Raw genomic sequence first — 6,300 nt, 5'->3', positions numbered from 1 at the left:
GGGTGGGTTGGTGAGCAGGGGGATAGGGGGAGGGAACAGCGTTTTTTAAATTTTCTTTTGTTTTCTTTTCCTTTTTTTTCCAGAGGGGAAACCAGGAAAGGAGATATCATTTGACACATAAATAAAGAAAATATCTAATAAAAAAAAATCTCCCCCCCCAAATAAAACAAATGAATCTGTTTGTGACCTGGGCTTATGATAGGAACCATCAATTATACAGTAGTGACAGACATTTCCCTACTTGTTTTTCTAGCCACTTTCAGTCTCTGTCACTTATCTTTTCTTGGTTAATCTATCCTAACCCTTGTGAAATAGGGACCCCCCCAAAAAAAGTACCAACTCAGTATTATTAGGTTTAAGAGATGGCCCAACAGTAAAAAGACCAACCTCTTGGGAACCTTCAAACTCCAGGGGTTCCTACCCTTTGGTAGACCTCCTTCTCTGGTTCTGAGGTGAGAAACTAGCAGATCTATAAACCAAACAAGGATGGTAGCTGGAAGGTGAAGGATACCCTTGGCACTCAGTAGTGGTAGTGGTCAGGCTTGAAGGGGCTGTTAATGGGCATGCCCAGATACTGGGCCTGTTTCTCAGTCAGCTTAGTCAGCTTCACATTCAGCTTGCCCAGGTGGGCTTCAGCCACTGTCTTATCCAGCTTCATAGGCAGAAAGTGAACCCCAATGGGGTATTTATCTGGGTGGGTCCACAGCTCAATCTGTGCCATCACCTGGCTCATGAAGGAGTTGCTCATCACTAAGCTGGGGTGGCCCGTGGCACAACCCATGTTGACTAGACAGCCTTCAGCCAGCAAGATGGTGTGGCGCCCACTCTTTAGCCAGTAGCGGTCCACCTGGGGCTTGATATTCACCTTCTCTACAGCATTCTCATTGAGCCACTTTACATCAATCTCCATGTTGAAATGTCCAGTGTTACAAACAATGGCATCATCCTTCATCTGTTCAAAGTGCTGGCCAAGGATGATATCAACACAGCCTGTAGTGGTGACAAAGATGTCGTTCTCCTTACAGGCCTCGTCCATGGTGGTTACCTCATAGCCCTCCATGGCAGCTTGTGGTGCATTGATGGGGTCAGTCTCAGTGATGATGACTCAGGCCCCGAAACCCCTCAGGACCTGGGCACAGCTCTTGCCCACATCACCATAGCCTGCTACCACTGCCACCTTGCCCATAATCATCACTTCTGTGGTCCATTTGATGCCGTCTATGAGAGACTCTCACTAGCCATAGAGGTTGTCAAACTTGCTCTTGGTGACAGAATCATTGACATTGATGGCAGACACCTTCAGTATCCCATTGGCCATCATCTTGTACAGGTTGTGGACACCAGTTGTCCTCAGAGATACCTCGGATGCTTGACGGAAGCTGTGGGTATTTGGTGTGGATGAGGTTAGGAAGGTCACCACCATCATCCATGATTTGTTGAGGAGGGTCTATCCTTGAAGTGCAACATCTGCTCAATGCACACAGGTACTTTTCATCTGTCTTGCCTTTCCAGGCAAACACTGGAATGGCAGCCTTGGCAATGGCAGCCTTTGCATGGTCCTGAGTAGAGAAGATGTTGCAGCTGGACCACTGCACCTCAACACCCAGAGCCATGAGAGTCTCAATGAGGACAGCAGTCTCAACAGTCATGTGCAGCCAGCCAGCAATGCGAGCACGCTTCAGTGGCTTGGAGGCTGAGTACATCTCCCACATGCGCATCAATCCTGGCATCTCATTCTTAGCTATGCCCAGGGTCTTCCATTCCTAGCCAGCCAGCCCCATGTCCAAGACTTTGTAGGGCATGTTTATCAGACATGCTGGCGGTGCTTCCACTAGGAGTGATGAACTGAGTGAAGGGGACCGGGTGGCACGGGGCAGGGCCCCTCTTTGTTTTTAAAAATAATATGTTGAGAACAAGTTTAGTGTTGCACATTTTTAGCTAATATAAGGCCATCCACTGGACCATGGGAAACCTACCATGAGCCACAACCCTGAAGAAAATTGATCCTTCCTCCCTCAGCAGCCAGTCACTTGCCAAATCTTCTCAGTGTGGGCATAGGGTTTCATGACCCCTCCCCACCCACACTTAGAGTGTTGACCAGCTTGATCTTGTGAAAGTCCTGGGCAAATAAACACTGCTCCTCTCAGTTCATCAGTACAATAGTCTAGTTATGTCTAGAAGATAGTATCTTGTAGCACTTCTCCCTGGCTCTTACAATCTCCCCCCCCACCCCCGCCTCTATGGTGTTTCCTGAGTCTTGGAGAGGAGGATATGAGATAGATAATCCAGTTAGGGATGAGCACTCAACAGTCACTTATTCTCTGTACTTTGATCAATTTTTGGTTAGAGTGCTTTACATTATTCATGACTGGAAGAAGCCCCCAGAAAATGCAAGCTGTCCTCCCTATTAGCATGAACACAAAGGACATGGAAACAAAGGACCACTTAAAGAATTCAGAACAACCTCTCATATGTCTGTCACATAATGTCTAAGCTTTTTACCCTGGCATTACATGCTTTAGTTGAGAAGCAGCAGCACCATTGGGAAGTTTTCCATTTGCTTCCACAGTTAGAGAGACTCATGAATACATCCTCTAGGAATTCTATATGGTTCTAGTGTTATGGGAGCACATTTATATCACCACATCTTTCTTCTGAAATACCTCATAATCAAACCTGAGCCTTGCCATGGGTTTTAAAAGAGTACTTTTCATAATGGGACATTTTGTATGGTATTGACATATGACATGCAGCTTCAACACAGGAAACAAACCCACAATAGGGATACCTTTTTTTATTATATTATCTGAACTAATGTTGATCCATGGAGTTATATTACATCAGACACTTTACACTAATGCTCAGGTACAATGACTTCTTCCTGGAAGACACAGTAAAAATGTGTGGTCCAAAAGCACTCTTCCCTTCTACAGAACTTACCACTGGCATAGCAGCAAATGGGAACGGTGACCAACATGAATAGAATCACCAGCTTCATGTTGAGGCAGTCCCTGTGGGTTGGTCTGTTGTCCAAGACAGAAATCAGGAAACTCTCTGGAGCTGAGACCTCAGTGTTCCTCTATTTATTGCTTAGGCAACCACCTTAGTCTCATCCAATAAATAAGAACGCAAGTCATATGTTTAGTATGGCACTGCACCAGGAAACATAAGAGGATGAAGAGCCAAAGAACACTGATTTCATTGAAGAAAGCAAGGAAACAAATTTTTGAGACCTTGGGGACCACTGTAATGACAAATGGCAACAGCAAAGTGTTGGCACGTGCTTCTTTTTTTTTTTTTTTTTAATTTTAGATATTTTCTTTATTTACATGCGAATTTCTCCTTTCCCAGTTTCCCCTCCAAAAAAACAAAAAAACAAACAAAAACAAACCCCTGTTGCCTCCCCCCTCCCCATGCCTGCCATCCCGCCCTCTCCCACTTTCTGGCACGTGCTTCTAATGTCCAGTGCAGATTACAGCACTGTGGGTTGACTTTATCATCTGCTGTTCTGATTTTTAAGGTGATTTCATTTCTCCCCGTCTCCTCCTCCCTTCTCCTCATCCTTTTCTCTCCTTGTTTGCCTTGTTAATATCATGTCTCATTTTCTTCCTGCTTCACCTCCTTTCCTGCCCCCCTTTCCTCCCTTACAAACCTCAAGCTGCTTTATTCCTTGTATGTCACCTTCTGTTGGTTGGGGTGAGAGCATAATGGCATATTCACTCTGCAAGGCAAACTTTCCTTTTGTGAACCTTCTTTGTAAATCCCTTCCTGTTTGGGAGGGGGCTTACCAATTTTGACTCATTATTGAAAAGGTCAGGAATCTAAAATCTGCTCAAGTCCTGTCCTTGGGGGAGTTATAATGCTTTTCTCTCTAAGATTTCTTTTAGACATTGGTAAAATGGGGGGTTTGAATGGTACCATGATGTTTGTATTAGGATAACAGATAGTGTATGTAAAAAAATTGTCATATTGCATAGTATAAGACAACCATTGATAAATGGGTGTTTTTGTGGCTAGAGAGATGGCTCAGCAGTTAAGAGCACTTACTGCTCTTGCAAAGGAACTGAGCTCTGTTCCATGTACCCATATAATATCTCACAGTAACTCTAGTTCCAGGGGATCTGATGTCATTTTTCTAACCTCTCTGTGTTCCTGCATGCATGTGGTACACATATGTCCAAGCCACAAGTCACACACTTATACACATAAAATAAAATGAGCAAATACTTGAAATGTAAGTGTAGTTTCTGGAGTAGTCATTATGGTAATGGGTAGGAAGGTTTCTCAAAACCTGAGCTACTCATGATTCAGCTTTATCTTTGGGGTATACACCTGGTGGAATCTGAGTAAGACTACTGCAGAGGCACTTGCATATCTGTGTTTGTTGCATTATTCATAATAGCTAAGTTATAAAGCCAGCTTAGATAGCTATATCAGCAGATGACTGTACAAATAAAATGTGTGTGTATATATATATGTATATATATAATATTTGTGTGTGTAAGTAATACAGTTTAATTGGCTATAAAGAAGATTGAATATATGTTGAAATTTATATGGAAATGAATGGAACAAAAGAGCATTACATTGAGTGAAAACTATTAAAATCAGAAAGACCAATATCACGTTTACTTTCATATGTACCATGTATCTTTTATATGAGTCATATATGTGTATATAAGAATATAAGCATAGATTGAGAACAAGAAATCAGAAGAGAAAATATTTGAGGTGAGGACAGGGACCAGAAGGAGAAAAGAGAAAGGATGTGGTAGGGTATGTTAAAAAGAACAAATGTACATTGATTATGTGTAGAATGTCACAGTGAAGCCTACTATTTGCATATCATCACCCCAGAATAGTTTACTTTAGCTCTCAGTATTTTTTTAAAGATAGTGTCTTTTTGTGTAGCTATGACCTGGCCACATAATAATCAAAGCACCAAACATATAACAACAAAAAAAAAAAATTAAAAGACGCAAGGAAAAAAAAACATATAAAGGTAGACCTATTTTTGTGTGATCATTATTCCAAAGACAATAAAATAGGCCTACAACAAGCAACGGGTTGGAATTAACTAAAAGTCTTCCTATAAAGAAAAATCTAGGGTCAGACATATTCACTGCTGAATTTTACCAAAGTTCCTAAGAAGATCTAATACCAATACTACTCAAACCTCAACATTCTTGCCAAGTGGTGAGACTTATGATCTACAATACCAATCAGTCAACCAGGCAACATGCACCCACTGATAGTAGTGGCATGACTATTGTGATGGTAACTAATCACTCTGTGGGTTGGATTTGAAGCTTGTTGCACAGAGGACCTGATGTCTAGTACTTTAAATGCAATCCCAAGCCCATTCATGGCTGAGGAGATCTTTTGCCCTAGGGAGGAACAGACTACTGTTGCTTAGCTGAATTTACATAGTGCCACTTTGCCCTCTAAATATTTATGCTTATGTACACAGACAAATGCTATGCTTACCTCTCATCACAGAACTGTTGTGAACACAGAGGCTCATGGCTTTTCAAGTGCTGAGAATATGTGATGTGTGAATGCTCAGCTCTAAAGAAGACATTTGTATGAACTCCTTTAAGATGTAGGAAACAGTTAGACCAGAGGTCAGGGAGCATATATGAGCTGGATGATGAGAAGGAGGGTTAGGAAATGCTGTCATGAACATGACAGCTGTTACAATCATAATCTCAAAGCTGCTACAGTTGCCTCATCTAGGCCTGCACAAAACTAGACCTAGCATCAGTCAGGGAAGACTCACTGAGCCATATCCAACCCTGATGAATTATTTGCTACTGGAAGATTCTGGAGGAAGGCAATCAGTTGAGTACTGTAATTTGGGTATGCAGCTGAGTGTGAAGTTCAAATAAGAATCACTCCATAGGCTCATATATTTGAATTACCAGTTATATTTGGTTACCAGTTGGTGGATGGTTTAGGAAGGACTAGTAGATGTGGCCTTGTTGGAAGAAGTATGCCACTGGGGAAAGCTTTGAGGTTTTAAAATCTCAATCTTGCTTTCTTTTTACCTTCAACTGGAAGATACAATGTATGGTCTCAGTTACTGCTCTAGTGCCATGCTCCCTGCCTATTGCCATGCTCCCTGCCATGATGGACATAGACTAATCCTCAGAAACAGTAAGCAAGTGTCAAATTAAATGCTTTTTAAAAAATATACCATATACTATAACAAAATACTTGTCTAGGGTTATTATTATGAAAAGAGTTTTAATAATTGCATAGTTTAGGAGGTTAAGTGTCCAAAACTGAGAGGTCAAACTC

At 41.9% G+C, this 6,300-nt stretch overlaps 1 pseudogene; it reads right to left on the bottom strand.

Annotated features, from left to right (window-relative positions):
* Positions 1–520: 520 nt before the first annotated feature.
* Positions 521–1,802, bottom strand: LOC116101027 (annotated as a pseudogene).
* Between the last annotated feature and the right edge of the window lie 4,498 nt (positions 1,803–6,300).

This window comes from Mastomys coucha, unplaced genomic scaffold (genome assembly GCF_008632895.1).
Source record: "Mastomys coucha isolate ucsf_1 unplaced genomic scaffold, UCSF_Mcou_1 pScaffold21, whole genome shotgun sequence".
Lineage (NCBI taxonomy): Eukaryota > Metazoa > Chordata > Mammalia > Rodentia > Muridae > Mastomys > Mastomys coucha.
This window is presented reverse-complemented; position numbering and strand designations above follow the sequence as displayed.